Genomic DNA, 17,396 nt, shown 5'->3' with positions numbered 1-17,396 from the left:
TAAATAATAGAGTATAAAATTATCCATATAATAAATTTATATTACTATTCGATCAACATAATGTGAAGTTATTGATTATGAAGTCTAATATGCGGACACTTTGCAAATTATCTGATTTAAATTCAAAAGAAGCATATGTTATTTATCTGATTGAAAAGTAAGAAGAAAACTGACCAAGGTCAAATAGATTGTATGTTTTAAATCTGGCTTTAATCGGCACTTTATTTTCCTGCAATTGTATTGCAAAACATTTTAGTATTCCTGTTTTTAAAATTTAACGTTCCCGCTTTTCTGTCATATGTAAAAGAAGAAATGGATGATTCCCTTTGCATTTAAAAATTTATTCCGTTTGGCTAAATGCGGAGTGTTCTTTCGCCATGCATGACGCAGAAAGCGAATGTGGTTTTTAATATTCTTCTATGCCGAGAAAAGCGACTTTAGTTTGAGTAAAGGTAAAATATATTATTTGCATAACTTATTGCAATTTCCTTCTTGTTTATGCCATTTTATGAGTTAAGGCGTTCTTTAGCAATAGCTTTAAGCTATTTTCTTCTAAAATATTTAAATATTTTTTAGAGATCTTTCAAATGCATACCACTGGTAAATTTCAGCTTCATCCTTTTTTCCACCAGGAAAAAAAATTCCTCTGGTTCGCAATTAAATATTATTCAGTGTATCAGTTTGATTCATAATATCAAAGGCGAAAATTATTCCTTATTCGCCCAAAGGGACAATTTGATGGATGGGCTATTAATTTCGTTCAGATGGGCTATTAATTTCGTTGTGGCGTTTTGCGTCATCGACTATAAAAGGGCGTTTCACTTTTCAAATTGTTGCCACCAAATATTAGAGCCCTGCATTATATTTCAAGGAATTAAATAATGAAGAATCAGCATGCATGTATATATGTTTCTCGCATTGTGAAAAAACAATGCCACCGGGAGATACCAAATTTAGAATAACGTAGTCCTCCACTCGAATATGGGCATCTGGAAGCCCAAACTTGGAATTTGGGATTTATTTTATTACCTGTTTCATATTTTGTAAAACTTTAACAAATTTTTGCTTAACAAACTCAACGATTTCAAAGCGAGCAATGGCAACACTGTACGGGGGGGGGACATTTTTATCTCCAGCGCGCGAGACTGTGTATCGAAAATTCTAAAAATAAGGTCTTTTTTAATATTTTCTGATGTTGCTGTTGAATTGAATTTTATTGTTTAAGTGCGAAGAGCATGATATTTAAATAAATACAGACAACACGCAAAACGTTAAAAAACGCCCCTTTAGGCGTAATATAATATCGGAAAGCTTTCAGATTTTTTTCTTAAATTTTTGTTTTAATAAATGTAAATTTAATGTATAAGATTTGATTTTCTTAATCAATCAATGTACAAATCTAAGAAAAGCGAGTGCAGCATTACTAAACTTAAAAATAAGTTAAAAATTAAAAAGGCCTATTAATTCATTTATTAATTTCAATTTGAATAAAAAGATGAATTTATCTGAATCTGAAGTCTCCATTTTTCCCATTTTAAATGGCATTAATAAAACGAATATAGAATCGATGAAGACTTAGAATCTCAGAATTTCAACTAATTAATAATTATTGCGAAATGATATTTTTCAGAGGTTATTGATTTAAATAGAAATACTTTTTTTAGTTAATAAATAAAAGAGCAATTATTATTAAAAACAACCTTTAGTTAATGTATTTTAGTTTTTTTTTTTTGTTTCTTTTTCTTTTTTATTTATTTATTTATTTTTTATTTTCTTAGAAAGAAAGCTTTTTTTTTTTCCTTCAGATGGAATGAAGTTAAGACATGAGCCCAAGAATAAATTGTTACTTAGAATTGAAAATATATCAGTTAAATAAAGTGAATGAAAAACAACGAAGCAGTTTTCTTTTATACTCTACAAATAAATTTATGGCTTTTTTATTGCACAGAGTAGAACCTCAGATTATAAGACAACTTTGACAGATGACATTTTATAAAACTGATAGCTAATAAAAACTGAAATCTGCGATCATTTAATATAAATAAGTACAATAAAAATCTGAATCTTTTAAGATTTTAATGATCGACCAAAAGGATTTGTTAAGATTTTTTACGCTCTCACTAAGCTCGCAGTCTACCAGTCTGCTGTTACGCTCACTCCTGCTAGCCCATTTCTTTTTGTCATTTTAGCCTATTGTTAAACCTCATTTTCTTCACACTTACGCTATAAACAATTCAAAGCAAACTTATACAAATTTTAAAAGCAGCATAACTTCATATGCTTAGAATAAACAAGTGTGAAATGTTAACACACATTTTTCTATATCTTTCATTTTTTTCCCAGTTCATCATATCAATGCTCAGTTTTCTTAGTAAGATGGCTTGCTAAACATTTTTTTTTTTTTTTTTTTTTGTCTTTTTATTGTTAATGCTTTGTGTGTTAACTTTATTTATTAGATATAATGTGCTTCGTACTTAAGCCGCATAAAACATTCACATTTTTTTAATTTAACAGCAATATTCAAAACTATTAAAAACAGCATCTCTTTAGAATTTCCGATAGACAGTCTCAAAGCGCAGGAGATAAAAGTGTTTTATCTCTTACAGTTTCGCCGCTGCTCGCCTTCAAATCGTTAAGTTTGTTAGTAAAAAATTATTTAAATTTAAAAAAAAATTAAATATTAAAATTCGAACTTCAAAATTCACACTTTCAGGTGAACCAGTTCGGTTGAAAGACTACGTTATTTAAAAATATTTGGCTCTAGGTACCGGCTTTTTCTCACAATGCGGGGAACATAAATACATGCATGCAGTTTATTCATTATTTAATATTTTTTAAATAATACAGGGAAATAATTTTTGGTGGCAATAATTTGAAAATCGATTCGCCGTTTATAGAAAATTGAAGCAAAATCCAATTTCGAGACTAATACCTCTTTTGAGCTAACAAGAGGGTAAGAATTTTTCTAATTATTATGGCCCCCCTTAATACTTTTAAATATCTTTTCATGTTTAAGTGAATTTATTATTATATTAAAAATACTGTTTCACAGTTTATGATATATTATTTATCATAGAACTAACAGATTTATTAAGTATTTATATCTTCTCTACTATTAAATGAAAAAAAAATACGTTTGAATATATGTGTTCCTCGGATTGAGGAAAATGGCGCTATCTAGAACCAATCAGATTTTGAATATACCTAGTTCTCCATGCAAACATGTGTACCTCGAACCCCGAATTTAAAATTTTTTTCATTTCATATTTTGCACAAATTTAATGAATTTTTGATTTACAAACTCAGTGATTCAAAAGCTAGAAGTTGCAACACTGTTCGAAATAAAACACCCTTGTGCTGGCGTGCCAAAGAGTTGCCGTTCGGCAAAATGAAAGATATTTATTTATCTTTCAGTTTCAATCAAGAAACTCAACTGCTGGCAATGTAAATTCAATGAATAAGATTTGATTTTCTTAATTAATCAGTGTACAAATCTAAGAAAAGCGAATGATACAGTCCTCAAACGTGAAAATGCAGCACCAAGAAAGAATGCGCGTAGCGTGGTGCAAATTTCAGGAGCGAGAGTTGTGAGGTGGATATGCAAATGATAAAAGTTTCATATGCATTGGATCACGTGGTAGTATATGCGGGCTATAAAGGTCAGCCATTTTCCTGTCTCATAAACAGTATCTGGGGTTTTACGGAGCATTGAAGACTTTAGAAGAAGCATAGAAAATGTCTCTGAGACCCAGCGTATTCGGCGGTCAACTATTGGAGACTCTTTCTCCACGTCATGTAACATCCGAAGCCTGTTGCCTCTAGGAGCAGGTGGATCTGTGTCCATCCAAAGTATACGCAACAGATTGCACGAAGTACACTTACGTTCACGGGTACCAGCCACAGAGGTAACATTGACTGCTGAACTGCTAGACGCCTGGTGTGCAGTCAGCGTCATAGTGTGTGGACCATCGAATGGTATCAGGTTTTGTTCTCGGATGAATCTCGTTTCTGTCTGTGGAGGAATAACGGCCGTCGAGGGATATGGCGGATACCCGAAGAACGCTACGAAACAGTCCATTTCGCCGAGCGTCACACCGGTCTTGTACGGGGCACTATGGTTTGGAGTGTCATAATGTGTGATCACAAGACGCCCCTGATACACATTAACGGCAGTTTGACAGCAGACCGCTACGAAACGCAAGTGATGGAGATTGTTCTATTCTTATTGCAGAGCGCACCTAATACGGTATTTCAGCAAGGCTATGCCAAGCCGCATGTCGTACGGCATACTCTTAACAGCCTGACCTGATTTGATATCCTACACTAGCCGGCAGCCTCTTCAGATCTGAATCCCACTGAGCACCTGTGGGATGTCATTTTACGAGACGTTAACCGAGGAGCACGGCCACAAACCCTAGATCAGTGGTGCCCAACCTTTGGCCTCTCGCGAGCCCATTTTGGATTATCGCGAGCATATTTCCAAAACATCAACATTTCTGTTAAACATATTCTTGCAAGATTTCTCTTATGACTATAAATTCTTAACATATTTTAACAATTAAGAAATATAAATGAAGGGTTATTTTAAAAATATTTTTTGTCCATAGTACCTAATCGGGCTGCCGAGCACATACAAAACGATCGGCGAGCACAAGATTGGGAACTGCTGCCCTAGATGATCTGCGTACAGCAGTGGATATGGCTTGGCAAAGGCTAGATCATTCAACCATCAATGAACTTATTGATAGCATGCCTCGCCTGTATTGCTGCCCGAGGTGGAGACATTAGATACTGAATAAATTAGTTTATAAGGATTTTATGTGTCTTTTGTCTTAATCATTTGCATATCTCACAACTCTCGATCCTACGATATGCATGACGTAACGAGCATTCTTTCTTGGTGTTGCAATTTCACTTTTGAGGACTGTAGTTTAATCTTATACGCATCAGCGGATTTCCATTCAGTAAAGCGTAAGCTACATAACGTTCAAATTTAATCTGTTATCGATTAACAACCTAAGCGATTTAAAAGCAGTAAACACAGTTCTTAAGAATATTTTCCCTACTTTTTAATCTGATTGATTTAAATAAAAATGCATTTAAATCAGGAGATGTCTACTTAAAACTATTAAATCTTTGTATGAAATTACATTAACTAGACTCATTAAAATAATTATATATTTTTGTTTTATGATAACTATTTCAGACGGCTGGCCGCGTAAGCGGCTAGTCAATAAATAAGTAAAATGTTTTATTTAGTGTAATGCCCTAGTTGTGTGTGTGTGTATTTAATCATGGCAAAGCACACTAGGGCTATCTGCCTAAGGGGAGGGATGCCTTCGTGGAGGACTTTCTAAGGGAAACTGGCTCGTATACACGTTACACATGGGGAAAACCACGAAAACACCCATGCAGCCAGCCCGTTCGCGAGATTCGAACCTCGGACCGAACTACCAGTGTTCAGCGACTTTACCGCTCGGCTGCTGGTGGGCCCTAATGCCCTAGTTATATATAAGTGTAGTATACTAGTCAATAGTTTATTGTTGTAGTTAGTACAAATGCTTTGTCTCACACTGAAATTTAAAAGAAATGGTAAAATCTGACCAAAATAAATCACTTGTATAATGCATATTCTTGTTTTGATCGCTTTCGGAAACAGATTTTCAGATTTTTCGTTCTGCAAGGATTCCTATCTTCTCCGTTGAGATATTCTGCAGTAGTTTTGCTAACAAATTATTCGACAGTGTAATTTTTATTATAGTTTAACTCACAAATGTCGATATGTTCACAGTTAAACCAAACTCTTAGTATGACAAATTTTGTACTGCGGTCCTTTGCATTACATGCTTCATTTACGATAAAGCTTTTAGGAAATATAAGAAAAATAAAAACCTCCAAATTTTCATTTGCCAATGCTAACTATTGAATGTATGCAATAATAATCTAGTACAAAATAAGTATTGCTAGAGTACTGTTAAAAGTTAACAGGTTAGGAGTAAATAGGAATGACATAAGGCAATATAAAATAAATAAATATAATTTTAAAAAAGGTAACCCGCTTTGATTGGCATATATTTTATTATAAAGGATCTTATAACAAAATATATGCCAATCTAAGCGGGTTACCTTTTTTAAAGGCAATTGGCTAAGTACCGCTTCTTTTCTCATCATTATTTAACCCTTTAAAAAGATTTATTTTATTTAAAACGATCATTTTTTTTCTCCAACAAATATTTCTAATCAACATATTTTCTCTTTTGTCAATTCTCTTTTGCCCTTGTGATGTTATGTCTCAGTTTAAAATTGTTATATTTTTACTTTCTGCTTCTGTTTTATTTTAAATATTCTTCTCTTATCATCACTTTTCCTCTTTTTGTATTCTTTTTTATTCGCATACTCATTTAATCACTTTCCCGAATCTATTCTTTACGTATCTTTTCCTCTGTTTATTTTATTGTATAATGAAGGAAAGAAGCAAAGAAGGAAAATTCACTGTGATGTATGTTATGTACGTTAATTTTCAAATTATAACGCACAGGATAGCGCTGACAACATAAAGAAATGACTGTTATAAACTTTACACTAAATCTTTAATCTTAATCTATGAATCGCGCAGATTTTTATCAATAATTTTACTGAAAACGTTTAAAAAATTTGTGGTAGTTTGAAAATAAAAAAGCTGATGTGTACGCCCCATGACTTCCTTATACGGAATATTAAATTATACACATTTTTTCCTGCTTTTCATTTAAACATATTGGATTGAATTAAGTCTAATTCATCGATAGCGCATAAACCACAATAGGATAAATGCACTCTTTAAAATTTATTATATTTATTTACCATAGCGACACTCTGGCGCTAGTATCACTTAACAGCGTTACATCTCATTCATTTTATAATTCAGAATGCACAAAAATTATAACACCTAAAGAATTATCTAATCGTCGCATGTTCTATTCAGGTGAAAAAAAGGTGCAGAAAGAATCAATTCGCTATTCTGCTAAGTTTCGAATGTAAGCAGGTATGGCTGCTATGGTTAAAAAAAAATAGGCCTAACCGCATTTAAACAATTTTTAAATTGTTGGTAATTCTACAAATATTGCGTGCAGATTAACTTAAGGGAAAAAAAAAATTCTTAACCGGAAGACAAGAACAACATAATTCAATCATTTTTAAAGCAAAAAATGAACAATTTACCAACATATAAGAATAAAAGAAACTGAGTTCATTGAGCCGAGTAACAAAGTGGATATACAGAAAGACCCCGCTTAACGCGGGGGATCCGTTCCATCAAAGTAGAGCGTAATGCGAAACAGCGCTAAACGAGGCTATCTTAACATGTAAATAATGGAGTTAGGGGAAGATGGATAGAAAATTGGTTAGATATTAAATTTAATAATGTTTTTTTAATAAAAATAAAACCAAACATTTATTTCTTACAAAAATAAAAGCAATATAAACGAATATATTTATAAAAACAAATAAAATTCTAAGCCAGTCAGATCATTCAGTCTATTCTGTGTTTCCAATTTTCTGCATTTTTTTTCAAGAAGGCATTATGATAGATTGGCTTAATGGAATATTGCGTTCAATTTCGTTGTCAATCCATACAGACAATCGTTTTTCCATTTCCTCTATAATGTTACTTCTAGAACGGGTAATTTTAGTTGCAGAGCTTGACGTAGTTGCAGTTGCCGATGACAGTATTTTTTCTTTATTCTTAAGAATTGTCCTTATTGTTGAAGTTGCCAAATTCAATGCAGCACTAATTTGAAATTGACGTTCACCAGAATCTAATCTTCTAATCACTTGCATTTTAGTTTCCAGTGAAATGCTTTTTCTGGTTGCTTTCTTTTCTTGTTTTTTATTATCACCCATGATAAAAACTAAAAATCGTAATATTTGTCACTGTATTAATCGTTATAGTATTATGTAAATTTATACTTACAGTAATGTCAACAAATGTTTCAAATGATAAGAATGCTTCCGTACAGCACCTCACCGCACCAAACAAGAAACATAACTACAAAGTTTCGGAAATGTTATTTGGAAACCTACCGCTGCGCACAATTTCGAGGAATCCCCCCGTAGTTCATGCTGCGAGCAATTTCGGGGAATCCCGAGGTTGAAATAAAAGAGCGCTAAACCGAAACAGCGTTAAGCGGGGTCTTACTGTATATCCATTCTGCAGTTTTAATTCCATTTTTATTTGCTATTGATATTGGTGGCCACAATCACTTTGCACTTCAGTCGTGCCTTTCCACAGAAGATTTACATCTTTGATATTGTTGAGATAGAAAGCAAGTCAGCGAAATTACATCTCAGTAGAGTAGAGAGCAAAGCTGAAGTGCGTAGTTATGCAAAATGGAAGAACGCGAAGAGAAAAGTTTTGGTTTGCAATTTAGTAATTGGTCAAGAGGCATCTGCAGTAAGGGTTATGTAAAATCGTATGATTAATTTGAATGAAGCAGTGTAGACTAAAGCGCTATTTTTAGGACAGGTTAAGTTGGATTAAATTAAATGAAATAGAAAATAAAAGAGATTATAGTGAATTAAATTTAGAAGTTTGCTTTCATATTTTTTTTATCTTATATATATATATGTAAGATATAACAAAATATGATAGCTATTTCAAAAAAATAATTGACGACCTCAAAATTAACATTCTAAATTTGATGATCTATACCTAAATTCATCTGTTCTCACAGGTTCCAGAGTTTTCTACATTACGTAACGTTTTAATGCAGATACCTCTTGTCCAATCAAATTAATTCTAAACCAAAACTGTGAACTGAAACTTTCCCACTCCCAGCCTTCTTCCTATGAAAGTACTATAACATTCCCCTTTTTCCGCATAGCTTTCCTGCTGGCAAGACGGTTTTAAACCATGCTGCTGCTGCTGCTTACTTACTTAAGATGACGTTCTAATTCAAACTGCAATTTATGTATTCAAATATAATTAGGAAACATTTTGTTTGAAAAAGGATGATTTGATATGCGTGGAAAAAATAAAGATTGTGATTTTTCAAGATAAGTTGTGCTAAATTGCGTCATCATGCTGTCCACTCTGCCACCTTTAAGCCAGTGCGGTCTTCTCGGTCATCTATGCAGTATCGTAAGGTGTTGAGAGTTCCACTGCTTTCATCTACGCATTTTGGAATTATTACATATTTATAAGAAGTCGACAGGATTAACCTGGTGCAAATTTTCCCGAATGGATTTCGAACTCTGCTTGCCTCAAACTACCAGTGAATCATCAAATTCGTTTCCGGTGTGTGATTTAACGGCATATTTTAAAAGTGCTTTGAAATCATCGAGTATCTGTGAGTTCAAAAGTGAAAAGTATTTCGAATCAAGGTCAGTGCCTCCAACGTAGTGAAATATCGTTACTGGCTGTAGCTCGCTTCGAATATTTACAATGTTTATTCATTTCCAATCATCGTGTAAAAACAAAATTAAACATCAAAAGTGCTTTGAAGGTCATCAACCTCATTAGTGAAATAAGAAATGCTAAATAGTATTTTGTGCTCTCTTGCATCTTCAGTGATTTATTCGGAAAATTCTTCATATTCTAAGAATGCTATATTATCATACGTCATCAAATATGGTATTGAAATGGTATTAAGTTCCAAAATGAGTAAATTACATTTAAAAAAAAAAAGAAGAAAAAACTTTGAATTTATAGGTTATTGTATTATGATTTATTGATGATAAAGTTTTTCTTAAGTCATTTTAAACTCAAAGTTAATAATTCAAACATTTTATGATTTATTTAAAATGTAGTTTTGTATTTCTGAATTGGGAAAAAGAAATTATTGAATTTGGTAAAAATTAGGAATGTTTTACTTAAGGAAGGTTTCTAATACGAATAATATTTTTGTACTACTGTTTAAACTTCTTTGAATTTATATTTTTTAATTTTTACTGTATGTTAAGAATGAAATTATTGTTTGAACGTTTTGAGTTGTAGGAATTTCTTTAATGTTTTTATGATAAACGTTGAAGGCTCTCACCTTATGAAAGAATACATTTTTTTTTAATCTAAGTATTTTTATTTTTTCATAAAATGGAGTGCGTTTTTAATATTCGTATGGAATGACAGCAGTTCGAAAAAGGCCAGTTGCCTCTACAGAAGGAACGGAAGCCTTTTCTACAGTAAGTGCTAATTTGGCAAATCTTTTGGCCACTGGTGAAGAATATTAAACACCAGTTTGCTCAATTGATAAACCAATATGATGAATATGCTAATATTTAGAGAAAGTTGTGGAGTCTTCAAGTTTTCTAAAGAATAAGTAAATTTTAAATGTCTTAATAATAGTGAAAAATTTGAAATTGTGTTTATGAATGATGTTTTACAAAATTTTTATATTTTAAAATGCCTTCCTTGAAAAACATAATTAAATAACATGAAAATTGGCATCTTAATTTGTAATATAATAGAAATATTTTCATCAACAAAAATTGGAAACACTTTTATTTGAGCATTTAATTTGTGTAAATATTTGAACTTTTACCGTGTGGAACTATCAAGAACTTTACAAAATTTCATTGACATTCTTACTTCAGAACTCTAAAATATGCTATTGTTTAAAAATAATACAGTGCTAAAATTCATAATTCAATTCAAAATTTTAAGACTTTCAATGAAATATCAAAATATCGTTCAATTTTTATGTCAATAATTTTTTGTTTAAAAAAAAAAGAGTAAATATGTTTTGTATTTTCACAATTATAACTTTAACATTTTGCTGCTCTAATGCTTTTTCTTCCACTCTGCTCACACAACCTTTCTTTTGAAGGGGGGATATGTAAGATATAACAAAATATGATAGCTGTTTCAAAAAAATAATTGACGACCTTAAAATTAACATTCTAAATTTGATGATCTACACCTAAATTCATCTCTTATTACAAGTTCCAGAGTTTTCTATATTACGTAACGTTTTAATGCAGATACCTCTTGTCCAATCAAATTAATTCAAAACCAAAACTGTGAACTGAAGCTTTCCTACTCCCAGCCTTCTTCCTATGAAAGTACTATAACTTTCCCCTTTTTCCGCATAGCTTTCCTGCTGGCAAGACGGTTTTAAACCATGCTGCTGCTGCTGCTTACTTACTTAAGATGACGTTATAATTCAAACTGCAATTTATGTATTCAAATATAATTAGGAAACATCTTGTCTGAAAAAGGATGATTTGATATGCGTGGAAAAAATAAAGATTGTGATTTTTCAAGATATGTTGTGCTAAATTGCGTCATCATGCTTTCCACTCTGCCACCTTCAAGCCACTACGGTCTTCTCGGTCATCTACGCAGTATCGTAAGCTGTTGAGAGTTCCACTGCTTTCATCTACGCATTTTGGAATCATTACACACACACATATATATATATATATTTAGATACTTTTGGTGCGGCTGATTGCAACCAGAATGGAAGTTGCACAACTGCATACACAAAATTTGAACTTTCTGAGGCTAATCGTTTTTGAGTTAGGAGTCGTGCGTCAGTACTTACAGACACCACGAAAAAATTCTGAATCCATTTTAAATGAGTTTTAATAAATCGTTTGGAGGAAAACAGTCTTTATTCTGTCCTTAAGTGCAGATTACACGCAAAAATATAGTTAAATTGCATTGGATAGCGGTCAAAATGGATATTTTCGTAGAAATATGGTACCCGGAATTTTTCGTGACTACAGTATTCCTTTACTTGGTACAAGGAAGTAAAAACAAATGTTTGAGAGATCTGCAAAATCTACAGAATATCCAATATGATACGAATGCATAACTTATGTATAGATTCTAAACTACTTTATTATTCGCCATAGCACAAAATCACAAATCTTTGTAAAAAATTAAACTTTACTGAAATAGCACACAAACTGACCTCACCGTAGTAGCATCGGCAGGTACAAAATGTAAACTAACGTCAAGATAAATTATTTATATGTAAAAACCTATTATGCAACTGTTGTAATATGCAACTGTGCTAGTGTAATAATCTTATAGCAACGTGAGCTACGATCCGAGCGAATACACTTAAGCGCCTAGCAACGTTGATAATATCCGTTTGAATATTTTATTAAGCTGATAAATCGAGCATTGAAGGGAGGCGTCATTATTCGATATTCTCGGGTACATTTTATGTTATTTAGGGGCCACTGTTTATGCTAAAATTATTCTCCAGAGTCATGAAAGGTCATAACATATGAAACGATTATGTTTAATCAAACCCCGCTATAGCGATCTTAATCAAACCCCGCTATAGCGATCTTAATCAAACCCCGCTATAGTGACTGCTTAGAGTACTGTTAAAAATTAACAGGTTAGAAGTAAATAGGAATGATATAAGGCAATATAAAATAAAAATAAATAAATATAATTTTAAAAAAGATAAAACGAACCACGGATATAACAAACGAACTTTTTAGTCGCGTCCAATTTCCCGTATACTTAATACACGGCTATAGCGAATTTTTAAAAATATATAACGAACTTTATGAAATGGAATGAAATATTTTTGTATTTTTCAACTTGCTACAAGAATTTCTGCAACTTTCAACTGAAAAATTGCTAACCCTTACATTCGTGCTCCTTAGGCTATTAGAAAAATAAAAGGAATCTTTAATGTTCTTTTATCTTACATCCCACCTTATAAGGTATTTCTCCCAATTCCCTAGCGTGTCTTCGTGGTGTAACGGTAGCACGCTGGACCGGTATTCCAGAGGTCCGTGCTTCGATTCCCGGCGAAGGTGGTCGCATATTTTTCATATTTTCTACTTCCAATTAACCTAATGACCCTACGACCTTTCTCTACGTTCTAAACGCTACGTGAGAGAAGTCTAGCGCTTAAGTATTTGAAAACAAGAGCACCTTACTAGAATAAGTATACCTTAGGAGATACTATCGTACACCAAATCATTGAGCTAAAGAAACACTGATGTATTGAAACAAAGAGCTTTAACTGGATCTTTGATTCTACGCGAGTTCTTAAATCGACCTGACAGACAGTGTTCTATTCAAGGCTGATGCTTATTCATAATTGTGAACGCGTATTTTATATGGAAGTGTGAAATTTACGAAGTGAATCTGAACCGTTATAACTTATAAATTTATCCATTGCTTGCTTTCTTTTCCTTTCCGTTCTTTCTTTCATTTTTTTTAAATGAAAGAAAATACATTAACAAAAAAAAAAAAAAAAAAAAAAAAAAAGAGGCTTATCTAGAATAATTGGGATTCCATCAAACGAAAACACAAATATTATTATGAATGTATTGTGACTTCAATCCATAACTGGTGCTAAATCAGGCTGCTTGATAACAGTTTCTGAATAATGTGTCAGTTCCAAAATTATTAGACTACCAAGGTTCTTTAATATACTAAGGTTAGGCCAGGAACGGAAAAAGCGTGCCATTGGTTGCTGGTAGTGACGTCACCCGGGAGACAAGACGCATCGGCCGACGCGTCTGCTACATGATTTTGGTAATGGAAAAAATGTAAACTAAAGCAAAATGATCATTTTATATGTGGTAGATACACCGGAAATACCGGGTATATACTTTCCGATTAAGTATTTTGTTAAAGAAAATGTTTATTTTATGCATAGAATTCGTACGAATGCTGAAAATAATTGTAAACATTAAATTCTTTTCGTAAAGGAAAGCATTAGAGAATGAAAAACAATATTTAAGTTAATTAAGGGAAATAAATATTGTAAAACAAGGTATTTTTCAATATTTTTTCGTAGTATTTTTTGCACCAAATAAATCTTGTTGAACAGAACGCATGATGGCATAACTGCTAAGACCATGGTAAAAACATAATCAAAAAGTATTATTCTATTTACTTTCATTGCTCATACACTTTTTTTTAATAAAAATGAACTTTGACATTCCATGAAAAATATATGATCGTGATTTTCAGTTTAAATTACATATCTCAAGCAAAAAATTATATATAAAAAGATTTGACTTAATTCATATTTAAATACCATAAAATTCTACAAATTTCTTAATATCCGTCATTATACTTTTAAATAGTATACTTATCACATTCTTTTTAAAGTGAAAAGTCACTTCATACTGATTCACTTCAGATTTTAGCAGAAGTGCGTATATTTTCAGTATAATCTAAAAGTACTCTTATAATCCCTTACACTCCTAAGATTTCTATATAACATTTATCCTGACGTGATTATTTGCTATAGTAAATAATCTTCGATATTGGCATCCTATTCTTCCTTCCATACATTAAAAATGGAACAATTAAAATACATTTTCTTACACATATACGCACAATAATAATAATAATAAACTTGCCCTACATCTTAGTTTTGGCCCACCAGCGACCGAGCGGTAAAGTCGCTGAACACTGGTAGTTCGGTCCGAGGTTCGAATTCCGCGAACGGGCTGGCTGCGTGGGTGTTTTCGTGGTTTTCCTCATGCGTAACGTGTATACGAGCCAGTTTCCCTGAGAAAGTCCTCCACGAAGGCATCACACCTATTACGCAGATAGCCCTAGTGTGCTTTGCCATAATTAAATACACCACCACATCTTAATTTCAATTCAGCCTGTACACAAATTAAATATTTTTAATTACTAATGTATTTTTATCAGGTTGTTTCTTAAAATACTTTTGTTATACTGTAAATATGTGTTTAATATTGAATTATTTTTCTTTCTCTTATAATTAAAAACAAGTTATATGGAATCAAAATTAAAACATATGCAGCAGTTAAATACACTGAACAGAATATCTTACTTACTCTTTCGCTATTTGTATTCTAGCATTATACACAGATTTTTTTTCCCTTCAGGTTCAAGCATGTGTAAGTTATATCAATTAAATTACATCACACATACCTGTATGCATCAGTTAAATAACACTAAAGGAAATATGTCACTCACTCATTCGATGTTTGCATCATAGTGTGGTCGAGAAATTGTTCTTTCCTCACGGTGAGGCATGTATCAGTTTACTTAGTTCGCAAAGCTTAACCCAGACGCTGCTTCAATACATAGAATTACGTTTGGGATGTAAAGAAAGTAACCAAAACATGTGAATGAAGTTGGATACGCGAATTTATTAACTAATCATTCAGGTACTCAGTATTGGTAAACATGACACTGAGTTTAAATATCTCACTACGATGTAAGTCTCATACACAAAATGAAGATTATGATAAAAAATTATTTAAAATGAGAAATTTTTCAATTTAAATGTAAAATAGCAGTAAATTGAAAAATAAATGTAAAATTACATCACAGTTATGTATGAAAACTACATAAATTCATTAAAAAAATAAATATTTTATCTGGTTGTAAAGAGTGTTTTCCGCCAAAAAAACGTATTAACGTGTATAATTCTGACACAACGCTATAGCACAATTTGCCACTTCCGCCTAGGTATAATAGCAAATTAACAACACAAATCAAATCAAACTGTTGATGCAACGAAAGTAAACAAACGCCAGGAACTAACGCTGTCACCCACATGACGTCATGCGTATGTGGCATAACTTTCTCCCTGCACTGCGCATCGCTCTTGGCCCCCCCCCCTGTTAGACTACAGTGAAACTTAAAAAATCTGATCTAGACACCATATGACTTCCTTGACTGCAAATGTGAAATCAAATATCCCGGTCAACTTTTATCGTAATGGCAATAAAACTTCTTGGGTTGTTTTTTTTTTTTTTTTTTTTTTGAAATACTAGCCCATAGGGCTTTTGTCCCTGAAGGACTATTGCTTTCGTTTTGCGATTTTGCCTTGAATGACTATAAAGGCGAATCACTTTTCAAACTGTTGCCACCAAATGTTAGAGTCCTGCATTATATTTGAAGAATCTGCATAAATGTATGTATGTTCCTCGCATTGTGATAAAACAACGGTACCTACAAATATGGGCATCCAAAAGCCTAAATTTGAAATTTGTTTTATTATCGATTTCATATTTTGTAAAATGAATTTTTGATTAACAAACTCAACGATTTAAAAGCGAACGATGGCGACGCTTTACGGAGGGAGGAAAGAAACCTTTTTATCTTCAGTGCGCGGAACTGCGTATCGGAAATTCTAAAGATATGCTCATTTTAAAATTAGTTTGCGTCAGTGCTGTTGAACTGAATTTTATAGTTTAAGCGCAAAGAACAGGGTATAAATTATTTTAATAAATAAAGGTAACACACAAACGTTAATAAAAGCCTCTTTAGACGTAATTTAATACCTGAAACATTTCATTTTTTTCATAACGAGTATAAAACTTTCTCAGATATAAGTATAGTAATCGAGAGACAGTATTCAAAGTTAGATTTCCTTATTTTTCAAAGCTTATTTTTTTAAATTTGACATCATCCAAACATGAACATTTTTGTCATTTAAAACACTTGTATAACTAGAAGTATATGTCTACAACCAGCGATTGCAAAAATAAAGGCCGGGGAAGGGGTGGTGTGTCTGCGTGTATATATATATATATATATATATATATATATATGCACTGTGGTGTAGTGGTCGAAACCGCTACGCCAACCCTGTGTTGTGACACAGGGTTGAAATGAACTTCAAACTTAAGTTTTAACAATAACATGAATTTTAATAAGATGAAAAACCTTAACAGTTGCATATCTTGACAGTATGGGACTTGGATATATTTACTCCCGTAATTTCAGAATTTTGTTACAGGAAAAGTGCTGTATCGCATTATACACGAGGAATGATCGTTCTTAGTAGGACAACATGCTCAGAGCTCCAAACAGGAAAGTTTTTCCCTCTGCTCAGGAAGCCACCTTATATATCTCCCTGTGTTTACTTGCCCTGACTCTGATTTTGTGTATGACCTGAGGGGGGGGGATTCTATCACTCATACATAACAAAGTGTCCATCTCCTGATCCTGATGAAAAGACTTCTTTTATCTGTTTGTCCACTGAAGTGACCCTCGAGGCTACAACCGGAATCATTAACAAAGGCACAGGATTTCCCCACTGATATGAAAACTACTGCACTCTGAAATCACTCATCCTATATAAAGAACCTTTATGCCACCTTATCACAATACTTTTAGTACTGAAAGTTCTGCGGCTAATCGTTTTTTAGTTTTATGAGATACATACCTATGTACGTACAGACGTCACTAAACAATCCCTTTTTAATCTATTTTGCAGTCCGTTTTGGAATAAGGAGTACTTTATTCTGTCCTTGCGTACAGACGTCAGACAAAAGAGGTAATGAAAATGGATTCGGGAAGGGTGCTTCATTTCCTTCCAGACAAAATTATGCCAAGGTAAGAATATGTTTTTATGAACACTAATTTTGAATTAGGCTTCATTCAGTAGCATATGTTTACATTACAGAAATATTGTTTATTTTTGATAAACATGCAATTTCTTTAATTT

The 17,396-nt window shown here is 32.5% G+C and overlaps 1 pseudogene across 1 annotated transcript in view; it reads left to right on the top strand.

Annotated features, from left to right (window-relative positions):
• The first annotated feature begins 306 nt into the window (after positions 1 to 306).
• The window catches only part of LOC118200399 (sterol O-acyltransferase 1-like), a 56,757-nt pseudogene continuing 39,667 nt past the window's right edge, over positions 307 to 17,396 (top strand). Inside the window, exons 1-2 of the transcript XR_015042388.1 lie at positions 307 to 452; positions 17,166 to 17,284. The product of XR_015042388.1 is annotated as a sterol O-acyltransferase 1-like (transcript). The remainder of the gene's footprint in view (positions 453 to 17,165; positions 17,285 to 17,396) is intronic.

This window comes from Stegodyphus dumicola, chromosome 7, assembly GCF_044657685.1.
Source record: "Stegodyphus dumicola isolate Sdum_Otavi_A_Nest chromosome 7, ASM4465768v1".
NCBI lineage: Eukaryota > Metazoa > Arthropoda > Arachnida > Araneae > Eresidae > Stegodyphus > Stegodyphus dumicola.
Note: the sequence above shows the minus strand (reverse complement) of the source record. Positions and strands in the feature narration are given on the sequence as shown.